The sequence below is a fragment of the Lampris incognitus genome, chromosome 8 (assembly GCF_029633865.1).
Source record: "Lampris incognitus isolate fLamInc1 chromosome 8, fLamInc1.hap2, whole genome shotgun sequence".
Lineage (NCBI taxonomy): Eukaryota > Metazoa > Chordata > Actinopteri > Lampriformes > Lampridae > Lampris > Lampris incognitus.
In genome coordinates, this window is record NC_079218.1 from 4,944,592 (window position 1) to 4,970,128 (window position 25,537).

The 25,537-nt window shown below is 47.6% G+C and overlaps 1 pseudogene; it reads left to right on the top strand.

Annotated features, from left to right (window-relative positions):
• The first annotated feature begins 4,198 nt into the window (after positions 1 to 4,198).
• LOC130116880 (vacuole membrane protein 1-like) overlaps positions 4,199 to 25,537 on the top strand; it is a 118,329-nt pseudogene continuing 96,990 nt past the window's right edge.

A 25,537-nucleotide genomic window follows, 5' to 3' on the forward strand; every position in this document is an offset into this window, starting at 1 on the left:
TATGTGGGCCGGATGAAAGTGTGGGACGGGTCCGGGCCACGGCAATTTTGCTATCTGGGACGTCTGCTGCAGCTTCTTGAACCCTAAAGCGATAAATAATAACTCACCAGAGGTTTGATACCCAAAGATTTATCATCCTGTTCACTCTTTTACAATTCTTCTCTCTGACAGACGTCCGATTCTGCACCCATCGTGATCTCTGTGTCGGCCATACGTTCTCCTTAAGTTGACGTTGCAGATATATACAGCCAAATGAAGTCAGCAGCACTCGCCCCGATGGAAGTTAAAAGAAAACAGCCATCTGTTGAGGCCTAGAGTTACTTTGCTATGAATTATGGACAGCTACCAGAGGTTTTGCTTTGCGGCAAATATCCATATTTTGCTCCTGCAGGTTTAGTATACGTAGTATGTCTGCCAACCGAGTTATTTATGGTTTAGGATTATGAGGGATAGTGAGTTTTCCCGCAGGAGGTCCTCACCCCTAATGCTGAAATATGCTCCCTGCAAACTCTTCTCACTGAGTTTTCAAGACACACAGAAGCTCTGAAGGGAACACACAACTCTTATAGGACAGCTTTCATTGACATTTAGTCCATTTGGTGGATGTGTTGAGCTAAGGTGATCGTCCCACATCCTTCTAACTTGGACATGTCCGATGACTGACGTTTCTCATCCCTCCCAAACCAGAAAAAAGGGGAGATGGAGCGGGGGTGACTATGTCCAGGCAAACTCTCTGACCTGATTAACGTGGAAGGGGAAAAGCCCTTATAGGAGGGAAAAAAACAACCTCTGATTTGGCCGTAACATGACCCCTGACCCAGCAGTGTTATGAATCTGCATGATGCCCTTTTTAAATGGGAAGATTAAAAAAAACTGTCTTGGCGGGAATTCAATTGAATGATGGACGCTTCAGTGAATCAGAATGAGGGGATGTATATGATTTAAAGGGGGAGGGGGGGCAGGTCATTATAGGAACTACCATGAGGGGGAGACCTGAGACTTGTATGAGCTCCTGTCTCCGGTCCAGGTTCAAAAAAACCAGTTTGTGCACTCCCTTTTGTGTTTGTCTGCTCTTCTGAGCTGTTCCCATCGAGGCGGTGCAGAGCGTCCAGGTAGGACTTGGGCCATAATTCACTATTATCGCTTACCGTCTTCCCCTGGTATGGCATTGGGGTGAAATGCATGTTTTTGTCATACCCTGATGCACGTTTTGTTTTCTTTATTAGTAACGATAACGAGACTGTATGACCTAAAACTTCTCTCACAAAATGAGGTCTAAAATAGTTAAGGGAGTGTTATTTGAAAACTAGTTTTGGTTTGCTCAATTACTTCAATATGATGAACCTCAGCTGGGTTCTTAAACATGGTATTTTTACATGTGTTAACAGAAATTGTGTGATATACTATATATAGTGATATGGGGCGGCACGGTGGCACAGTGGTTAGCACAGTTGCCTCACAGCAAGAAGGTCCTGGGTTCAAGCCCCGGGGTAGTCCAACCTTGGGGGTCGTCCCGGGTCGTCCTCTGTGTGGAGTTTGCATGTTCTCCCCGTGTCTGTGTGGGTTTCCTCCGGGGGCTCCGGTTTCCTCCCACAGTCCAAAGACATGTAGGTCAGGTGGATCAGCCATACTACATTGTCCCTAGGTGTGTGTATGTGTGTGTGGTGTGGGGGGGACTGGAGGCCTGTCTAGGGTGTCTCTCTGCCTGCTGCCCAATGACCGCTGGGATAGGCTCTAGCACCCAGCATCCCCGTGACCCTTGAGAGCACAATGAGCAGTTGGGATGATGGATGGGTGGATGGGTATATATATATATATATATATATATATACCCTGCCAGACAAGCTAAATCATTTCTATGCCCGCTTCGACAAGGACAATACTGACCCGGCCACAAAAATCCCCAGCCACCCAGAAAATCAGGTGCTCACTTTATAAATCGCAGAGGTCAGAGAATCACTGCGCAGAGTGAACACGCGGAAGGCTGCCGGACCGGACGGCATACCGGGTCGAGTCCTCCGGGAATGTGCCGACCAGCTGGCTGAGGTCTTCACAACTATATTTAACCTCTCCCTATCCCAATCCATAGCCCCTGCATGCTTTAAGACCACCTCTATCATTCCTGTCCCCAAGAAACCAACATCCACATGTCTGAATGACTACCGACCCATAGCACTCACCCCCATTGCCATGAAGTGCTTTGAGAGACTGGTTCTGGTTCACATCAAAAACATTATCCCTCCCACATTCGACCCACATCAGTTCGCCTACCGTCCCAAAAGGTCTACTGAGGATGCCATTGCCACTGCCCTCGCACGTTGCTCTGACCCACCTTGAACTTAACAGCACATACATCCGGATGCTGTTTATAGATTACAGCTCTGCCTTCAACACTATCATCCCCGCCAAACTAACCACCAAACTCCTCTCCCTTGGCTCAACCCCTCCCTCTGTAACTGGATCCTGGACTTCCTGACCAACAGACCTCAAGTCTGTTAGGTTAGGTGACCACACCTCCTCTACCCTGACCCTCAGCACAGGTGCCCCTCAAGGCTGTGTTCTGAGCCCCCTCCTTTTCTCCCTCTTTACCCACGACTGCCTGCCAACTCACCCTTCAAATGTTATAGTTAAGTTGGCAGATGACACCACAGTCATTGGCCGTATCACCAACAATGACGAGACAGCCTACAGGGACGAGATTCAGCACCTCACATCATGGTGTACTACCAACAATCTTGTCCTCAATGTGCAGAAGACGAAGGAGCTGATTGTGGACTTCAGGAGGTCTAGAAGCTGCAGCCACTCCCCCATACACATCAATTGGGTGGAAGTGGAGCGTGTCTCCAGCTTTAAATTCCTTGGAGTCCACATCAGCGAGGACCTTTCGTGGACATTAAACACCCGGGCCCTTGTGAAAAAGGCCCAACAACACCTGCATTTCCTGAGGAGGCTGAGGAGCGCCCGTCTACCCCCCAAAATTCTCACCAACTTCTACCACTGCACCATAGAGAGCATCCTGACCATCTGCATCTCAGTGTGGTACGGCAGCTGCACCTCAGTAGACCAGAAAGTTCTGCAGCGGGTCGTCAAGGCGGCCCGGCATATCACCGGTACCCAGCTCCCAGCCATAAAAGACATTTATCACAAACGCTGCCTTCAAAGGGGTCTCAGCATCAGCAGAGATCCCACCCACCCCAACCATGGACTGTTCTTCCCCTGCGCTCTGGGAGGCGCTACAGGAGCCTCAGAGCCCGCACTACCAGGCTCAAAAACAGCTTCTTTCTCCAAGCTGTTGCCCACCTGAACCTGGCCACCCCCTGAATGTCTGTAGATATTTTTAAATATTTTGTACTCCAGCTCTTTTAACCTTATTGTTACCTTTTGGTCTTCATGTGTGTACATCTTATACTGTGTTTGCTGTGTTTGTCTGTGTTTGTCTTGCACTGTTTGGTGAAGCCGCAGCCCTCATTTCCTTTTTAACATGTGCCTGCACATTGTTTTTAATGACAATAAACTGAGTTGAATTGAATTGAACTGAATTGAATACAGTGACATGGTGTAACATTTCTGGTGATTACCGTCATAATGACTTATTTTCCATATCCGCCCAACGCTACGACAAGCTGGTAGATCATGGATTTCCCGTTAGCCGTGACGTGGACGGCTAACATTGTGCTACCGGCCCTTAAATCCACCACCACACCTCCTCACCTGCTGGCCCGGTGGCTGCCGGTCTCTGACCCAAATCTGAAACAGGATTCTCACTACAAGGAACCACAACTGAGACGGCCCGTGGTATGAGAAATGTAGTCCAGGTTTTCAGCTTCCAGTTCTGACCTGGAAAAAAAAAAATCAGATGTTACGGGGCCGTCTCCTCCTCTCGCTTTTGGAACAAGCGGAGGTTTCTTTCCCCCCGATGCCGTGAGAAACCTGCCGAGGGCCGATGAGTGTTAGAAGTGTGAGCCAGGAAGATGATCTACTTATGTGTATATATATAGGACTTTAATTAGACTGGTTCTCTGGAGGTTCCACCAGGCAAATGATGAAATTCTCCTTCTCTGTCCGTCTGTCTGTCAGGCTGCCATCCCCTCCCCCGACGGTATATTCTTCCTCTCCCTCTTTCTCTCTCTCTGTGCTCTCCCTTGCCGGCCCCTCACCACACCCCATGCAAGTTATGATGCATTTCATGGGTTGCATACTTGTGCACTACATTTGCTACTGCAGATGTACACACACAGCTTGCTGTGGATCATCTGTTCTCTGAACGGTGAGTTGCGTGCCTTTAAGGCACAGAGCATTGCCGCACAAAAAAAAAGAGAAAGAGAGAACAAAAAAGAGAGGAGGGGGGGGAGTTTTAAGTTGGAACTTGAACTGGAGCTAAGTTTTTACAAGTACTTCTACAGACGAGCCTGTTCGCAAGCTGAATATTTGTTGCACTTCTCTAGTGTACTCGCCTGGTGTTAGAAGTGAACGTAGTTTTTCAGCACCAGCGTCTTGACTCAATGTGTCTCGGTGTATGGTTTGTTGTTTTGGAGGAAGCGATTACGCAATCCAGCCCCGGAGACTTTTACGCACTACTGCATCTACCGCAAGTCTGCTTATTGCCGCTTTGGTGTTCTCTTTAGAGATTGATCGTGACTAATAGAACCAACCTAATTTAGACCCCGCCGAATGTAAACCATGTGCCTTAAGATGCCTTCCCCCGTGGTGCCTGTTTTGCACCGAGTTGACTTGTTTTGCACTGACTTGCCTTGTTTGGCACCAAGTTGCCTTGTTTTGCACCAAGTTGACTTGTTTGGCACTGAGTTGCCTTGTTTTGCACCAAGTTGCCTTGTTTTGCACCAAGTTGACTTGTTTTGCACCGAGTTACCTTGTTTTGCACCAAGTTGCCTTGTTTGGCACCAAGTTGCCTTGTTTTGCACCAAGTTGTCTTGTTTTGCACCGAGTTGTCTTGTTTTGCACCGAGTTGCCTTGTTTTGCACTGACTTGCCTTGTTTTGCACCAAGTTGCCTTGTTTTGCACCAAGTTACCTTGTTTTGCACCAAGTTGCCTTGTTTTGCACCAAGTTCACTTGTTTGGCACCGAGTTGCCTTGTTTTGCACCGAGTTGTCTTGTTTTGCACCGAGTTGCCTTGTTTTGCACTGACTTGCCTTGTTTTGCACCAAGTTGCCTTGTTTTGCACCAAGTTACCTTGTTTTGCACCAAGTTGCCTTGTTTTGCACCAAGTTCACTTGTTTGGCACCGAGTTGCCTTGTTTTGCACCGAGTTGTGTTGTTTTGCACCGAGTTGCCTTGTTTTGCACTGACTTGCCTTGTTTGGCACCAAGTTGACTTGTTTGGCACCGAGTTACCTTGTTTTGCACCAAGTTACCTTGTTGTGCACCAAGTTGCCTTGTTTTGCACCAAGTTGACTTGTTTGGCACCGAGTTGCCTTGTTTTGCACCGAGTTGTCTTGTTTTGCACCGAGTTGACTTGTTTTGCACCGAGTTGACTTGTTTTGCACCGAGTTGCCTTGTTTTTGCACCAAGTTGCCTTGTTTTTGCACCAAGTTGCCTTGTTTTGCACCAAGTTGACTTGTTTTGCACCAAATTGCCTTGGTTTTGCACCAAGTTGCTTGGTTTTGCACCAAGTTGCATTTTTTGGCACCAAGTTGCCTTGTTTGGCACCAAGTTGCCTTGTTTGGCACGAAGTTGCCTTGTTTTTGCACCAAGTTGCTTGGTTTTGCACCAAGTTGCCTTGTTTGGCACCAAGTTGCCTTGTTTGGCACCGAGTTGCCTTGTTTGGCACCAAGTTGCCTTGTTTTGCACCAAGTTGACTTGTTTTGCACCAAATTGCCTTGGTTTTGCACCAAGTTGCTTGGTTTTGCACCAAGTTGCATTTTTTGGCACCAAGTTGCCTTGTTTTTGCACCAAGTTGACTTGTTTGGCACGAAGTTGCCTTGTTTTTGCACCAAGTTGCTTGGTTTTGCACCAAGTTGCCTTGTTTGGCACCAAGTTGCCTTGTTTGGCACCGAGTTGCCTTGTTTGGCACCAAGTTGACTTGTTTTGCACCAAGTTGACTTGTTTTGCACCAAGTTGCCTTGTTTTGCACCAAGTTGACTTGTTTTGCACCAAGTTGCCTTGTTTTTGCACCAAGTTGCTTGGTTTTGCACCAAGTTGCATTTTTTGGCACCAAGTTGCCTTGTTTTTGCACCAAGTTGCCTTGTTTGGCACCAAGTTGCCTTGTTGGCACCAAGTTGCCTTGTTTTTGCACCAAGTTGCCTTGTTTGGCACCAAGTTGCCTTGTTTGGCACCGGTTTCCATCATTGAGGCAAACAGGATGTCGTGTGCTGACACACTTGTTGGACTGCGTATTGTTCCTCTCAAGTCCAAAAAAGTGGAAATACCAGGAAGCGTTAACAGCCATAACACAAGACACAGTCCCTCCTTTTGTGCATATTTTCCACATGTTTGTGATGAAAAGCTTTTTTTTTTTTTTTGCACCATCCCCAAGAAACCCAAATTATCTGAATGAGATAAAGCTTCAATTTTTCTACTTACTGACGGATGCCAACTTAATAAAAAACAGCCAACACACTGCTGATAGACTCACTGTTCATTCTCATAGTATGTGTGTGTGTGTGTGTGTGTGTGTGTGTGTGTGTGTGTGTGTGTGTGTGTGTGTGTGTGTGTGTGTGTGTGTGTGCGTGTGTGTACATCTTTCGTGGCAATATATGACACCTTGACTGACACAACTGGTGAAATACAAAGGGTTGCCATTCTGTAGGACAACATCCTGGACCAGGTCCCACTCATGTCTCTCCTTTGGAGTGTCCGTTATTTCCCTGAACCGGGTGAGGCGCCGGGCCAGGCTCTCCTCGCCGGCCTCCGCTGGCGTCCAGTAAATTCCTGGAGGTTTTCAAGAGCCATCGCGGGCCCCTGTACAATAAGCGCTGTACAGTGTCTGAGGCCTGACAGCCCAGCCGGTCTGGATGTATGGAAAATACTGCCGCCAGAGGCCCCTCCGGAGGGCAGCGCTCAAAAACAAGATGGAGAGATTATTTTCCGTGTGTGTGTGTGTGTGTGTGTGTGTGTGTGTGTGTGTGTGTGAGACATTGGCAGTTTGACCAGATGGTGAGTTGCATACCTACGTGTCAGAGTCCTCATCTCACTGCTCACTGGCAGATTTCCTGACCGACCAAAGCCTTTGTGGTGAGACTCACTATGTACAGTACGTGCATGTTGGCCTGTGTGTGTGTGTGTGTGTGTGTGTGTGTGTGTGTGTGTGTGTGTGTGTGTGTGTGTGTGTGTGTGTGTGTGTGCATGGAGGCATACGAATCCCTCATGTGTGTGTGTGTGTGACAACAGCCCCCCTGCAGTTAAAGCCCTGCATGGCAGGATAAGATGATTAGCTAAATAAAAAGTGGAAATGAGGAAATGTTGCGCCCCCCGCTTTCGCCTTTGCAGAAACAAACAGACAAACAAACAAACAAACATAAAAACCAGGCTCGTGCTGAATCAAAACCGTATTGTGAGCGCGTGTTGGCATGTGTTGTTACACATCAGTTCTGGCGTCCTCATCTGGAATATCTGCTCCTCGTGTCACTCAAGAGGTCTCCCTGCTCACATGCATGTGTGGAAAAGCTTTGGTATCTAGAGCATTTCACATAATCAGCGGGCATGCGTGTTCAGTCAGTCCTCCAGTCACTCATCCAGTCAGTCCTCCAGTCACTCATCCAGTCAGCCATCCAGTCACTCATCCAGTCAGTCATCCAGTCACTCATCCAGTCACTCATCCAGTCAGCCATCCAGTCACTCATCCAGTCAGCCATCCAGTCACTCATCCAGTCAGTCCTCCAGTCACTCATCCAGTCAGTCCTCCAGTCACTCATCCAGTCAGTCATCCAGTCAGCCATCCAGTCACTCATCCAGTCAGCCATCCAGTCACTCATCCAGTCAGTCATCCAGTCAGCCATCCAGTCACTCATCCAGTCAGTCATCCAGTCACTCATCCAGTCAGTCATCCAGTCACTCATCCAGTCAGTCATCCAGTCAGCCGTTTAGTCAGCCATCCAGTCACTCATCCAGTCAGCCATCCAGTCACTCATCCAGTCAGCCCTCCAGTCACTCATCCAGTCAGCCGTTTAGTCAGTCGGTCCATCTGTCTGTGTAGATTCGACAGGCCGGGTGCAGCAGAGGCTGGTGTCACGGGGTCAAACGCAGCCCTGATTGGGTTACCAGTAATCTGCACAACGCGGCCCTGCCCCACACCGTCTCCCGTCGGGCAGGGTGCCCGTATACCTCCTGAAGGTGAACCGCGTGCAGAAACGTGTGTTTGCTGCGCACGACCCCGTTAAGGTCAGCGAGCTTTACGCTCCAGCGTTTGCGTTAGGAGCTCGGTGAGGGTTCCGGGGCAGATTAAGGACAGCGTGTTGGGAGCCCGTCCTGAGGCCGGGCGTCTTCTCGTGGCAGGCGTCTTTCTCCCACGCCAGTTAAGGAGATGGTGGGGAGCAACGGGGCCAAAGGCAACTTGCCCCAGAGGCGTCGGGGGATCGAGGTGCAGCCCAACGGAGACCTGATAGGTAACGGACCAGTGTGACTTGCAGGACTCGGCAGTAGATTAACCTCATGACGGTATCAAGAGTTTTTTCCTATGGTGACGATAGAGGAAGGTGTTGAGATTAGCAGCGCTAAACAGATGCACCTTAGTCCAGGCCAGAAATCCTACTTGATATACTGATTACTGCATCTGAGAGTGCAGCTGGAGTTGCTTTTTTTTTTTAAATCAGTGACAGTTTGATATTTTCTCCATGATACGGAAAGCTGTTACTCAGAAATGTCTTTCCTCATCACAGTAGTTTTGAGTTCCTCGTGGTTAAAGAGTAACAGCGTATTTGATTATGTCGAAAATTGAAACCGTAGATGACGCTGAAATACTTTTGAATAGATCGATACTATTTATTATGCTTGTTTATCGTAACTTGGCTTTGTGCGTGTGTGTGTGCATGGTTCGAATGGCAGGGGTAGTGGGTCTGACCCCCTAATTAAGTCTTGGAACCCCCTGCCCCCCCAAAAAAAAGGTAAAAACAACAGCTCGTTGGGGGGCAAACATTTATATATCCTTCCTACCTGTAATCGTAAATATTACAATATATTTCCTATATTCATACCTGGAAGAATCTTGTAATACGATTTCAGACACTCCTAAAGTCGACCGTACTGTAGCGAATCCAGGGGCAGCCAGGAATCCGTCGCAGCCGGGAGTCGAACCCGGATAGCCCGGACCACAGGTGACTGCGCTAACCAGTCAACTAAAGGGTCCGACCCGTTACTCAAGAGCTAGCAAGTCTCGTCATCCGTGGTCGTTACAATGTAGCGAACTCAGCTGGGAACCACCACCGCAGCCGAGAACCGAACCCGGATACCCTGCACAACGGGTGACTGCACTAACCAGCCAAACTAAAGGCTCCAACCTGTTAGCCAAGGGCTAGTGAGTCTAGTCATCCGTCCGTGGTCACGGTCTCACCATCCCACTTCTGACACCAATGTAGCGAATTCAGGGGCAGCCGGGAATCTGTCGCAGCCAGGAATCGAAACCGGATAGCCCAGACCACAAGTGACGGCACTAATCAGTCAACTAGCCAAGGGCTAGCGCGTGTCATCATCCATGGTCGTTAGACTACCCCCCCCCTCCTTCGGGACAATCATACGCCCAGACATATTCCCAGAGGACCGCCAGTGGTGCCCTACAGCACAGCCCCTCGTCACAGAACAGCCATGCTCGGCCATTGTATGGTCAACATCCAGTTGGGTGATCTGACTTTTCCTTATTCTGTGTGGGTAGCTGAAATCCAGGAGGAGTGCCTGTTGGGTTTTGAGCTGATATGCTGAAGCATGGGGATGCACTTCCCGAAGAAGGGTAGTAGTGTAACGACCACAGAAGACTAGACTCACTAGCCCTTGACTAATGGGTCAGACCCTTTAGTCGACTGGTTAAAGTAGTCACCCATGGTGCGGGAGACCCAGGTTTGCATCCAGCTGCAGCGGTTCCCGGCTGCCCCACGAATTCGCTATATTGGTGTTAGAAGTTTCCTGGTGAGACTGTGAGGCCATCGGAAGCGCATGCGCCCAGAGGTGTGAGGGAACTGGTACTGTAGCTCCTTTGGGAAGCACGGCGATGCACTTCCCAAAGGAGGGGGTTAGCGTAACATCCACGGAAGACTGGACTCGCTAGCCCTTGGCTAACGGGTTGGACCCTTTAGTTGACTGGTTAGTGCAGTTGCCTGTGGTGCGGGCGACCTGAGTTTGCTTCCAGGCTGCCACTGAATTTGATGTATTCCGGTCAATTTTTGCCACTTCACCCTCCGACCTAGGCAGGACCCATTTAATCCAACATTAGATAGTACAGGTGCAGCAAACCCCATCACCAGCGACCACGCTGCATACTACTGAATAAGCAGACAACCGCTGAACAGTGTGGGGCGGAGATGAGGGCAGCAGGAGTGATTGAACCTTCAAGCAGCTCATGGGTGTCGCCTTTGGTAATGGTACCAAAGAAGGTTGCTCCAGAGTGGCGGTTTTGTGTTGACTTCAGACTGCTGAACGAGATCACAGTCAAAGACTCATATCCCCTGCCCTGAGGCAATGATGCACTGGATGGACTCAGAGGTTCTGCCTGGTTTTCCTAGTTCGATCTAGGGAGTGGGTACTGGCAGGTGCTGCTTTTGCCAGAGGCCCTCCCTAAGACAGCCTTCATATCTGGTTCTGGACTGTGGAAATTCCCAGTCATGCCTTTCGGGATAGTATGCAATGCTCTGGCCACATTCGAGAGACTTGAGGAGAGAGAGGACGGCAGCTCGTGCTATGGAGAGTTAGCTAATAGGGGGTTCAAGTAACAGAGCCAGTGGGTTAGCCACCTTGTTAATTGTTTTTTTACCAGAGACACCTCAACCTTGGGTTAGCTGTTGCTGCAGCAAGGGAATAAATATGGGCCCCGTTGAGCTATCAAACAGCAACATCATCTCTTCACTGTTCTTCCTCCATCCACCTAGCTAGATACCCTGCAATGCGACATTGGTGTCAGAAGTGGGATGGTGAGACCATGAGACCATCGTTGGAAGCGCATGCGCCCAAAGGCGTGAGGGAGTTTCTATGCTAAAGCGTCGCGCGCTTCCCGAAGGAGAGGGATAGTGTAACGACATGGATGACTAGACTTACTAGCCTTTGGCTAAGGGTCGGACCCTTTAGTTGACTGGTTAGCACAGTCGCCCGTGGTCCGGGCTATCCAGGTTCGATTCCAGGCTGCGACAGATTCCCGGCTGCCCCTGAATTCACTACAATCTACGACTACTTTCGGCTGCTCCCGTTAGGGGTCGCCACATTGGATCATCCGTTTCCATCTCTTCCTGTCCTCTGCATCTTCCTCTGTCACACCAGCCACCTGCATGTCCTCCCTCACCACATCCATAAACTTCCTCTTTTCCTCTGCCCTGGCAGCTCCATATTCAGCATCCTTCTCCCAGTATACCCAGCATCTCTCCTCCACACATGTCCAAACCATCTGAAAATCTTGCCTTTCTTGCTTTGTCTCCAAACTGATCAACCTGAGCTGTCCCTCTAATATACTCGTTCCTAATCCTGTCCTTCTTCAAATCTTAGCATCTTCAACTCTGCCACCTCAAGCTCCGCCTTCTGTCTTTTCGTCAGTGCCACTGTCTCCAAACCCTACAACATACAGTGGTGCTTGAAAGTTTGTGAACCCTTTAGAATTTTCTATATTTCTCCATAAATATGACCTAAAACATCATCAGATTTTCACACAAGCCCTAAAAGTAGATAAAGAGAACCCAATTAAACAAATGAGACAAAAATATTATACTTGGTCATTTATTTATTGAGGAAAATGATCCAGTATTACATATCTTTGAGTGGCAAAAGTATGTGAACATTTGCTTTCAGTATCTGGTGTGACCCCCCCCCCCCCGTGCAGCAATAACTGCAACTAAACGTTTCTGGTAACCATTGATCAGTCCTGCACATCGGCTTGGAGGAATTTTAGCCCATTCCTCTGTACAGAACAGTTGTTTTCTGTTATAGGTACCGGCTGGTGCCCGTGGAGACAGAATATAATCTCTGTTTTAAACAGATAAAAGTAGAGAGACAGGAGATGTTAGTGTTTGCATCAATCAGGCTGTTCTCTGGGATGTTGGCGGGTGTCTTCAAACGAACTGCTCGCTTCAGGCTCTTCCACAACATTTCGATTGGATTAAGGTCAGGACTTTGTCTTGGCCATTCCAAAACATTAACTTTGTTCTTCTATAACTATTCTTTGGTAGAACGACTTGTGTGCTTAGGGTCGTTGTCTGGCTGCATGACCCACGGTCTCTTGAGATTCAGTTCACAGACAGATGTCCTGACATGTTCCTTAAGAATTCACTGGTATAATTCAGAATTCATTGTTCCATCAATGATGGCAAGCCGTCCTGGCCCAGATGGAGCAAAACAGGCCCAAACCACGATACTACCACCACCATGTTTCACAGATGGGATAAGGTTCTTCTGCTGGAATGCAGTGTTTTCCTTTCTCCAAACATAATGCTTCTCATTTAAACCAAAAAGTTCTATTTTGGTCTCATCCGTCCACAAAACATTTTTTCTAATAGCCTTCTGGCCTGTCCACGTGATCTTTAGCAAACTGCAGAAAGACAGCAATGTTCTTTTTGGAGAGCAGTGGCTTTCTCCTTGCAACCCTGCCATGCGCCCCATTGTTGTTCTGTGTTCTCCCGATGGTGGACTCGTGAAAATTATCATTAGCCAATGTGAGAGAGGCCTTTAGTTGCTTAGAAGTTACCCTGGGTTCCTTTGTGCCCTGGCCAACTATTACATGCCCTGCTCTTGGAGTGATCTTTGATGGTCGACCACTCCTCGGGAGGGTAACAATGGTCTTGAATTTCCTCCATTTGTACAAATCTGTCTGACCATGGATTGGTGGAGTCCAAACTCTTCAGAGATGGTTTCGTAACCATTTCCAGCCTGATGAGCATCAACAACGCTCTTTCTTAAACAGGGCGCCCACTCACACCTGATTGTCATCCCATTGATTGAAAACACCTGAATTTAATTTCACCTTCAAATTAACTGCTAATCCTAGAGGTTCACATACTTTTGCCACTCACAGATATGTAATATTGAATCATTTTCCTCAATAAATAAATGAGCAAGTATAATATTTTTTGTCGCATTTGTTTAATTGGGTTCTCGTTAGGACTTGTGTGAAAATCCGATGATGTTTTAGATCATATTTATGCAGAAATACAGAAAATTCTAAAGGGTTCACAAACTTTCAAACGCCACTGTAGCTGGTCTCACCACCATCTTGTAAACCTCCCCTTTAACTCTTGCTGGTACCCTTCTGTCGCAAATCACTCCTGACACTCTTCTCCACCCACTCCACCCTTCCTGCACTCTCTTCTTCACCTCTCTTCTGCACTTTCCGTTACTTTGGACAGTTGACCCCAAGTATTTAAACTCAATACACCTTCGTCGCCTCCACTCCTTGCATTCTCACCATTCCGCTGAATGAATTCGCTACAATACAATTTCTTAACCTTGACGTCGCGCAAGCCGATGAAGGCGCTGTAGGTTAATGTCAGTAGCTAGTAGCTAATTTAAAGAGATACTGTAAACTACTAATAAGACACGTTAGCCCCCTAGCTAACGGGTCTGACCCTTTAGCCGAGCGGTTAGCGATGTCGCCTTGTGGTGTAGTACACCTCGTATCGAATCCCGCACCGGGCAACAAAATAACCGGTTACATTGGTGGCAGCAGCGGGATCCGGAAGTGTGCAGATCCTCAGAAGTCTCTTCGGAGCGCGGGAAGAACAAAGCGCGAGGGCGCGCTTCCGGGGAGGGTGACGACTGTAAACTACTAATAAGACACGTTAGCCCCTAGCTAACGGGTCTGACCCTTTAGCCGAGCGGTTAGTGACGTCGCCTTGTGGTGCAGTACACCCCGTATCGAATCCCCCACCGGGCAACAAAATAACCGGTTACAATACCGTCATGCTGTTTCTGAGCACATTTTTATCACGGGCGGTTTGAATTACAACCGAAAAGTGGGCGTGGTTTTATGGTTTCATAGCTATTGGCTACTGAAATTCAGGGTGGTCGTGTGGGTGTGGCTTGGTGGGCTAAAGCGCTAGCCGTAGAAAAACGAGAAATCCATCGGTGACAGCCCCCTTCCTGCTCGGTAGAGGCTAGTTCCCATCGATGCGGAGAACGGAAATGGCGTAGAGAACGGTCAACTGAGCATGCGCGAAATGCCTCTACCGCTCCTCCACACGCCCCGCGTAGCATCCAGGCGCTAGGATTCTAGGAAGACCCGCCCCTACTCTGCTCTGATTAGCTAACTTTAAACCTAACCCCGCCCTAACCTTACCCTACCCAAACAACGGAGGCGACGAGTACTTGCGCATGCTCAGTTGACCGTTCTCTGCATCGACGGGAACTATCCTCGACCCTTCCTGCTCTGGCGTCACTTTACAAAAAAAGAGAAGTAGATAAAAAAAAAGGCGAGCGACGAGACCACCGACAGCGGCTTTGAGGTTGAGGAAGTGGAAGACGATTCCTCGCCTCACGAATACGTTGCTCAGCCGTATGTATTCCTCCCAGCCGAGAGGGGGCGTCTCTTCTTTTATGGCGTCCCGCGACGGACACGCCCTCTATGCTGACGTCATTCGTGACGCGGCAAGTTGCCGCGTTTTCGCCAACCGGGATATGATTTCAAGGGCCGCCGACGTCTCTCGTCCGGCCATAAATGTGATTTTAGGGCCACCGTTTGTCTCATCGATCACGTCCACACTCCTTACATCGATTAACAACAGGAAACGTCGGCTTTTGATGCAGGTATCTCTTCAGTACACTCTATTTTCTCACCTCCAGTGTTTCTGACTCAGACTGGGCCAAGCGTCTACGGATGAACGCTAACGTTAAAGGTTGCTAGCTAGCGTTGCTAGCTTTGTAGTTGACACAGAGTTGGTTAGCAAAGGTGCGAGGGCCCGAGCTGCGTCTAACGTCAATCTACTGTTTCCCGCTGTTCCCAAACTGAACGAGCCCCTACCCAATCATACGATTGGTCGATTCCGCTGCGAGCGTTTGATGACGCGCAGCGGAGTTCCCTCCCACCTCCCTCCGAGCGATACGTTTAGCTAACATTAGCTAGCTAAACCTAACGTTTGCTTCTGCTTCTTCCTCTTCCTCTTCCTCCTCCGGCTTGTACCCTGTTTCCCAGGGGTCGCCACAGCGGATTTGGTAGTTTTCACTTTTTTTTCTTCCAAATACTAACGTTCTTTTTTAACGTTTTTTTTTCAAGACTAACGTTTGCCTTATCTAACATTAGCTAAATAATGTTAGCTCGCTAAATAGCTAGCCTGCTGTGTCTATGGACTGGCAATTCATTACCAATATAAAATGATATATAATATCTAATGTTAGCTAACACTGGTGCTCAGTCATGAGCAGTGAAACAATAGAGGATTAGTTTTTGATACGTTTTCACATCAATATAGAGTTTAGTTAATTTTAATAGTCTCTTTGTGGCTGTGGTGGTTTAGTTAGTCTTTTGCCTTTTTGAGATTAACTTTTATAATAGTCACCCCCTTTGTTTAAACTCGGGAATGTACGAGTTGTACCATGTTGGGTAATTGAACAATATTAAAATCCATGTGCTGAAGGCTGAGTAATTGTATTAGTCAAATGTATGACTACTTTATGGAACTCGGATTACATTTCATTCACAGAGTCAACATGAGCAAGAGGATAGGAGATATCCAGCACTTTTTTTGGTGCTAAATAAAGAGTAAGTTGAAATGTGTAAGAATTAGGACTTGGAGATGATAAAATGCAGTGTGGTTTTCGCCTTGTAATTGCATATTAAGGTGATTTAGATGAGACATGAAGTCACACCCAAAAAAAAAAGCCATCACCTTATTGTTACTTAAATATCTCAGATATTCTTGGGCTTTTTGGCTCCGCAGTCCAGATAAAAATGACACAAGCTCATCGCGCAGGTCGCACACCCTGTCCAACACACGGCCTTTGCTCAGCCAGCGAACATCATTGTGCAGTAAAAGATCCTTGTGTTCCGCTGACGTTTCCTCCAGCAATGCTCTGAATCGGCGCAGGCCAGATGGTTGGCTCTCGCGGGCCGCTTATTGGGGTTCAGGGATCTACAGACTGCAGACATGATGTTAAACAAGCAAGACACTGCAAGGACTGTAATGATTTCAGTTAACTGAAGCACGCGCCTGCGTTATGCTGGGTTCCCCTTACACCCTGGAGAAAAAGTCCCTTCCCCCGATTGTCATTGTATAATTCATACTGTGTGTGTGTGTGTGTGTGTGTGTGTGTGTGTGTGTGTGTGTGTGCATGCGTGTGCACGTGTGGCTAGACTCTGAACTGTCCTTGGATGAGAAGAAACAGAGGGACAGAGCGGGAGCGTCAGTCGCTGGTTTTGTGGAAGAAGCCTCTCATCATGCTGCGTTACTTTGTCCTGGAGCTGTTCATCTGCCCGAGAGGCTGGACATGGAGGTTAGATGCACCCGCCAGCAAACCCACAAACACCCACCCGCCTGTTGCTCTGAACTGCAGACGCGTTTTCTCCCCACTACGGTGGTGTGTTGTTTTCGAATTGCGGTTTTGCAGTTCACAAATCAGTGAACAGACTGTTAAGATGCTTGATGAATTGGGAGGTAAGAGTAGAGCTGATGTACAATGTGTTGTCTGGTGTGTGTGTGTGTGTGTGTGTGTGTGTGTGTGTGTGTGTGTGTGTGTGTGTGTGTGTGTGTGTATATATACACTCTTGCATGTAAAATAAATAGTCTCTCCAAATAAACAGGAAGATGTGGTTGTTAACAGAACACACACAGATATAGCCTGTTAGTCTGCCCTCATCACTTAACACACTCACACTGACACACACATACACACACTCAATCAGTCATACACACACATGCTCAAAAACACAAAACACTCACTCAAACACAAACTCGGGCACTCAATAGTTGGACATTCACACTCACACTTGCACACTACCACAGTCAAACACATACACACGATCACTCATACTCACACGCACACACTTGCACACTACCACAGTCAAACACACACGATCACTCATACTCACACGCGTGCACACAAGCACACACACTTGCACGCTACCACAGTCAAACACATACACGCGAGCACTCATACTTGTGCGCACACATACACACACACTTGCACACTACCACAGCCAAACACATACACACGATCACACATACTCTCACACACACACACACACACGCTTGCATACTCTCACATACACTTGCACACACAAAAACACACATAAACTTGCACAACCACAAGCTCATCTGCACACAGACACACACACGCAACCAGACAGAAGATGACCTTGATCGTCTCACCGCTCTCAGGCCAGCGGCCTCCTCACTCACAGATTAGTCTACAGCCAAAAGACCAGTGAAACCCCTCCAGATTTTTACAGCATGTCTCGCCGTTCCCCCCCCTGTCGTCTGTGACGTTTTACCCGCCGGAGTGCCTTAGTTTTTACCCAGCTGAGCTTTAATTGTTACCCGGCCCAACGAATGGCAACGCTTTCTCTGTACAAAGAGGAAGTCGCAGCGTCTGCCCTAAAACATGTCAGCGCCGCCTGCGATGACAAACTCCTCCCGGCCCCACGTTGCAGCATCGCCTTTGTCTGCCTCACCTCATGGTCCCTTGTTGACACACACAAGGGCCCCGAAAAGGAGGTCATCAAGTACATTCGCGTGTGCCTTTTTGTGGCATGCTGTGTGAGGACAACATGTTTATTTTCTAAACTACAAGAGGATGTGGTGAGCCGCAAGCATCGACACAAGTTCACCAGGGAGAAAGCTGCCGCTCACCGCGCCTCACAACACATGGTGTTTTCACGGCTGCAGGGGAGCCATGCTGCCTGCTGTCAGACCCACACGGCCAGGAGATGTTACGGATTTGTATTTGTTGTAATTGATGGCATATGCAAAGTAAAGTTCAGACATATTTGGACCGCAATGCTTTTGTTTGATGTTTTGGTTCCATGTTTGGATTACTGAAGATTTATGTTAATACAATGACCATGAAATGAGGAGTAGAAGAGTGTGTGTGTGTGTGTGTGTGTGTGTGTGTGTGTGTGTGTGTGTGTGTGTGTGTGTGTGTGTGTGTTCTTGTATCGCTGTCTTTGTCCTCACTTAAAGGGTGTATTTCAGGCTTAGGGTTTAGGTGTAGGGTTAAGGTTAGAATAAGGGTTAATTTAGGGTTAAGGTTAGCTGTGCAGTGCTGATGGTAAAGGTTAGCGTTAAGGACAAGAGAGTGACTAGTCAATGAGGGGTCCTCAAAGAGAAGTACAAGAATGTCTGGGTGCGCATATGTTCATGTTAAGCTATTGGTGAGGACCAATTTGACAGGGTTTTTTTTCTTTTTCTTTTTTTCCCTCTTTTTTTCTCCCCAATTGAACTTGGCCAATTTCCCCACTCTTCCGAGCTGTCCCAGTCGCTGCTCCACCCCCTCTGCCGATCCGGGGAGGGCTGCAAACTACCACATGCCTCCTCCCATACATGTGGAGTCGCCAGCCGCTTCTTTTCACCTGACAGTGAGAAGTTTCATCAGGGGGACGTAGCGCGTGGGAGGATCACGCTATTCCCCCCAGTTCCCTTTCCCCCCGAACAGGCTCCCTGACCCACGAGAGGAGGCACTAGTGCAGCGAACAAGATGCATACCCACATCCAGCTTCCCACCCGCAGACACGGCCAATTGTGTCTGTAGGGACACCCGACCAAGCCGGAGGTAACACAGGGATTTGAACCGGCGATCCCCGTGTTGGTAGGCAACAGAATAGATCGCCACGCCACCCGGACGCGAACTGTTTTTTTTGGTTTGTTTGTTTGTTTTTTTTTTTTTTTCCTTATCAGTCGGCCAATCACAACAAAAAGAGGGTGGACGGTGCAGCACCACGTGCACCACAGCACCACCACGCCACGCCACCCAGACGCCCATCAATTTGAGTTGTTAACGATAAGGGAGAACATTTAAATTTTTGCTTCTTCAAGGGTCTGTTTTAGGGTTAGGATTTAGGGTTAGGGTTAAGTTTACACATGTGCACTGTTTACACTCAAATAAATCCAACCATTTTGTATACACGATACTGTACTGTACATTGTACGTATACTGGTACACTCTGTCATGTCCATCTACCTCAGGCAACTATGTAAGTAACCTGCTAACATCAATTTCAGCATCTCTGATATATTCTCATTTCCAGCAGTGCAGGGTCACTGTACTGGACCTTGCACCAAGACTCATAAGAAATATAAGACACATGTTTTAGGCAATTTATAGTAATTTCCTCTGGATTTATCCAGGCACGGTGGCGCAGTGGTTAGCGCAGTCGCCTCATAGCAAGAAGGTCCTGGGTTCAAGCCCCGGGGTAGTCCAACCTTGGTTGGTTGTCCTGGGTCGTCCTCTGTGTGGAGTTTGCATGTTCTCCCCGTGTCTGTGTGGGTTTCCTCCGGGTGCTCCAGTTTCCTTCCAAAGACATGGGTCAGGTCAATCGGCCGTACTAAATTGTCCCTAGGTGTGAATGTCGGCGCTGTGATGGCCTTGCGGCCTGTCCAGGGTGTCTCCCTGCCTGCCGCCCAATGACTGCTAGGATAGGCTCCAGCATCCCCGCAACCCCAATTGAGATAAGCGGTTTGGATAATAAATGAATGATATATTCTCTGCACCGTTGCACTTTATCACCTCTTATTTTTCCTGTATATTGTCAACCCTGTGAAGAGTGTTGTGTTGTAGTGTTGTTATTCTCTGTTAAGTACACCGAGAGACCCACGAAACCGGAGTCAAATTCCATGTATGTGTGTGTGTGTGTGTGTGTGTGGCTCTCAATGTAAAAAAAAAAAAATGACATCACAGTCTGGACTTAAACCCCATATGTAATTTTATTACTGAGAAAGAAGAATTATTGTCTGGTCCAAATACTTTGATTGGCAGTAATTATTCGCTAATTTGTCAATTGTTCGTACATATTCACACGGGGCCACATTTCTTGAAGCCTCACCAATAATAACAGGAACAGCTTTCGTTTAGTCATTTCAAATATATGCTTTTTATTGCTGTTGACAGATCCATTTCAATCTTTGAACGTGGAAAAACCCACCCCTGGGGCAAGAAAGGGCCAAATCTGCAGCACATGAGGCCACCGAGATTACGAGTTTCTGCATTGCCAACAAATTGTGGACTGAATTTTTGCGATCACAAAAGATTTTCGTCGGCTTTTACATCCAAATAAACTCAATGCTGTGGCAGTGTCTTACTAACCCCTTCTATATTTTGTGGTCAACTCTCAGTAAAACTGTTGGCATCATCAACAGGCCACCTGGCACCGCTACTACAACCCAGAGAGAAGTGGATCGAATGTTGGTTCCCCCTGTTTGCCTTTAACAAAGTAGACTGGCAAGATAAATGGACTGCAGCAAGGCACAGAAACACTAACACAGTACTGACTTTAATACAGGACTTGGTTATATTTCAACATTTGATCCTAACTCTATACAGTGACTTCATAAATCGCCCATTCGAACCAGAGACTCGTCTGTGGCTGTGCAAGCATGACTTCAGATGCCCGCTTCACGATCCTCCTGGTGCTTTTTGTCTAATACCTCCTCACTCATTCCTTCCTTTCTTTTCATCTTCTTTTGACCTGTTCACTTTGTCATTTCTTCTCAACATCCAGAACACACCACCCCTCCCACCTCTCCCCCGCCCTAAGTAACACCTTTAATGTTCTCCCCCCTCTTCTTTTAACTAGGCTCTGGCAGCAAAGGCAGACAGCACTTGGTTTGCTGATCCTGTTCATCCTGGTCTCGATAGCGTACTGTGTTGAAGGAGCCCACCAGAAGGTGAATATCACACCTAAATGTGTGTGTGTGTGGGGGGGGGGGTTGTTAATTGGCTAAACTCATTTCTTCTACCTGCAGCTATTGATTCTGCAGATAAAAATATAATGCATTCTCTAATATCATATATAAGTACGTATTACATGTCATACATATGTGTAGACTATATACATAAGTACCATATACACATATAAAGTGTATGTGTGTGTGCGTGTATGTGTATATGTGTATATATATATATATATATATATATATACACATATACACACATATATATATATATATATATACACACATACATACACTCACCGGCCACTTTATTAGGCACACCTGTCCAACTGCTCTTTAACGGAAATTTCTAATCAGCCAATCACATGGCAGCTACTCAATGCATTTAGGCATGTAGACATAGTCAAGACGATCTGCTGCAGTTCAAACCGAGCATCAGAATGGGGAAGAAAGGTGATTTAAGTGACTTTGAACGTGGCGTGGTTGTTGGTGCCAGACGGGCTGGTCTGAGTATTTCAGAAACTGCTGATCTACTGGGATTTTCATGCACAACCATCCCTAGGGTTTACAGAGAATGGTTCGAAAAAGAGAAAATATCCAGTGAGCGGCAGTTCTGTGGGCGAAAATGCCTTGTTGATGCCAGAGGTCAGAGGAGAATGGCCAGACTGGTTCGAGCTGATAGAAAGGCAACAGTAACTCAAATAACCACTCATTACAACCGAGGTATGCAGAAGAGCATCTCTGAACGCACAACACGTCGAATCTTGAGGCAGATGGGCTACAGCAGCAGAAGACCACACCGGGTGCCACTCCTGTCAGCTAAGAACAGGAAACTGAGGCTACAATTCGCACAGGCTCACCAAAATTGGACAATAGAAGATTGGAAAAACGTTGCCTGGTCTGATGAGTCTCGATTTCTGCTGCGACATTCGGATGGTAGGGTCAGGATTTGGCGTCAACAACATGAAAGCATGGATCCATCCTGCCTTGTATCAACGGTTCAGGCTGGTGGTGGTGGTGTAATGGTGTGGGGGATATTTTCTTGGCACACTTTGGGCCCCTTAGTACCAATTGAGCATCGTGTCAATGCCACAGCTTACCTGAGTATTGTTGCTGACCATGTCCATCCCTTTATGACCACAGTGTCCCATCTTCTGATGGCTACTTCCAGCAGGATAACGCGCCATGTCATAAAGCTCGAATCATCTCAGACTGGTTTCTTGAACATGACAATGAGTTCACTGTACTCAAATGGCCTCCACAGTCACCAGATCTCAATCCAATAGAGCACTTTTGGGATGTGGTGGACCGGGAGATTCGCATCATGGATGTGCAGCCGACAAATCTGCAGCAACTGCGTGATGCTATCATGTCAATATGGACCAAACTCTCTGAGGAATGTTTCCAGTACCTTGTTGAATCTATGCCACGAAGGATTAAGGCAGTTCTGAAGGCAAAAGGGGGTCCAACCCGGTACTAGGAAGGTGTACCTAATAAAGTGGCCAGTGAGTGTATTATATAGCATTTTTTTGTTTCCGGAAACGATCAATGATTTTTTTGATGAAAGTGCTCTACAAATAAGGAGTGAAATATTAAGCGGAATATTATATATACATATATGTATATGTATATATATATGTGTGTGTGTGTATATATATATATATATATATATATCCCTCTCTCCCTGTCTTTTCCTTTCTTTCAGTATATTAATACCAACATATCTGTTTCTTAGGTGGCACAGTGGCGGTTAGTGCGGTCGCCTCACAGCAAGAAGGTCCTCGGTTCGAGCCCCGGGATTGTCCAACCTTGGGGGGGTCGTCCCGGGTCGTCCTCTCTGTGGAGTTTGCATGTTTCTTGTGAGTGAAGACTCTGTAGAGGAAAAGCATTATTGTCTGTATTGGCGGGCAGCATGGCTCAGGAGGTAGAGTGGGTCATCTAGTAATTCGATCCCCAGCTCCTCCAGAGAGTGTGTCGAAGTGTCCTTGAGCAAGACACTGAACCCGAAACTGCTCCTGATGAGCAGGTTGGCGCCTTGCATGGCAGCTTTCACAATCTGTATGAATGTGTGTGGGGATGGGTGAATGTAAAGCGTTTTGAGTGGTCATTAGACTAGAAAGGTGCTGTATAAATATACTCCATGTACCATATTTTTATCTGCGTAGCCCTACCTGTCGTAATTCTTACCAGCTCCACTAGCTTAGTGTTCCTTGTCTTGATTTCATTGTCTTGATTGACTGATGAAAAAACGTTGAGCGAATAGATAATTATCTCACTTTAGGACAGGTAATGAGAATTTACTGCTTATTATACTGCACAAGATATTTGTTGAGTCCCAGGCCAAAAGGTATCTCGACAGGTGGGTCAACGTTTGGGGAAACCCTCATCTCTAAGCCATTTGTCATCAAGTGTGAACTTGTATGTCACACGTGGCGACGACAAGTTGGATCAAGTTTTTTTTATTATCTCTATCACCAGTATTAGACATGCCATTAGTAGCCGGCAGTACATCCTTGCACCTTAGAATCCACACATGACACTGTTTGCATGCAGTTCCACATTTTGTTGACTGCTGGGATAGGCCCCAGCACCCCCAGGACCCTGAGAGCAGGGGAAGCGGTTTGGATAATGGATGGATGGACGAACGTGTACTTGAGCAGTGTCAGTAAAGTTGATTTACTATCAGTGTTTTCACAAAGCCGAGTCCTCTGAGGTCTGTAGATAGTAGCTAAGTTTCACCTGCCCCGAATCGCCAGTGTTCACAAAATAACTAGAAACCGTTGTGGCGGAATGCAAAATCAGTAGACTCCTCTTCTTTCCCACCGACCGGCCTTTCAGACTCCCTCCAACTGGACTGCTTAAACACCCCTAACGCCTTTTTATTTTACTCTTGCTGTTCTTTACCTCACTGTGAGCCACACGTGTATGAAACCTGCCACATGAGGTATTTTATTTTTTCCAAACTGAAATGGAAAGGCCTTGAGTTTGTTGCGCATAAGATGTTCTCAGGAACCGCCGAAAAAACCTTGACCCTCATGGTTGGTACTGCACCTCCCAGCTTTCTGCCAAGTTGATGAGACGCTGCAATGTGCCTGTCCAGTTGTTGTTTTGCTGGCTTCGCTGGTAAATGAAGTCTCTTTTCCAATTATCCACCCCCTCATCCCCCTTTCCCGATAATCTTCAGAATCCACGCTTTTTCCTGAAAACGACCTGCTGTGGCTTGAGGGCGGAGTTCTAATGGAAAAACGGATATAGAGTGATAGTGCAGGAGGAGGAGGGAGATTTGGCAAGTCTTACTTTACCAGTTGTGTAAGAGCTGGCTGCCACCAAAAAAAGAATAATGATTCTGTTCTTCTGTCAGTGCACTGAACACTCCTACCCAGCGGCTCCGTCCTTCAAACTCCTCAACAACACGGTCTGCTTCTGGATCACTCTCTCTCTCTCTCTCTCCTGTTCTCTTGCTCTCTCCCACCCTTTACGTTCCTCTCTGTTTTGCACACTTTCGTTCTTGCACCCTCGCTCAGCACGCTGACCCTGCTGTTGCCTTCTCTCTCTCTTCTCTCTCTCTTCTCTCTCCCCCTTCCTCCCTCTCCCTCTCTGTCTCTCTCTCTCTCTGTGTCTCTGCCATGTGGCTGACTGTCCCTTGTCTCTGGCCCCCACAGCATGTGCGCTACATTGAGAAGAAAGTCCTATGGTGTGCCTACTGGGTAGGCTTGGGCATTCTGTCCTCCGTCGGCCTCGGCACCGGCCTGCACACCTCCCTCCTCTACCTGGTAAGACTGCACTAAATTCACTTCATTTCCAGGCTATTTACTTGTTAGTGCATGTCTCTGTGATGGGGCTGAAATGTAATTACAGATAGCAGATAGGTGTGTTGACGCAGATCTTAAAAAGAGAGGGAAAAAAAAGGGGGGGGGACGTCAGATCCTACGTGGTAGTTTCACTGCAGCCTTTAAGAAGAGGAGGTGCAATGGGCGTTGTTAAAAGCTTATGGAAATATTTTGTGCGTTTGTGCAAAAAAAAGAAATGCGTTTGTGTATTGGCGTTTAACGGGTGTACGGGAGCATGTGCGCGTGCACGTTACAACAGGGCAGTGTGTACATGTGAATTGTCCCCGGGGAATAGACAGTGTGCGTGTGTGTTTGTGTGTGTGCGCATGTGTGTGAGTGTGCATTTTGTGTGTATGTGTGTGTGTGCGTGACGAGTGTAGCTGCACTGTTTTGACAGGCTAGTCCAGGAACAAGCGTACTCGCTGACCCCTCTGACTGAGTGCACACGAGGATAAAAACACTCTCCCCTCCCCTCGCAGGCGCTTTCTCTTTCCTTTCTCTTGCTCTCACTTTCTCTTTCACTCCCTCCCCTGTTTGTTTCTCCTCTCCTGGCTGGCCTCTTTCTATCCCCCCTCAAAACATACCCCCCCCACCCTGCATACCCTATTTTATTCCCCTTTCGCGCTCTCTCTCTCTCTGTATGCTGCTGTGGAGTATTTGGGGTCCACATGAACTGAGGAGTGGGGCTCGGAAAACATCTGGTTGTCTTTCACGGCTCTGCGACCATCTTACGGCCCCCTCAGCCCATCTGA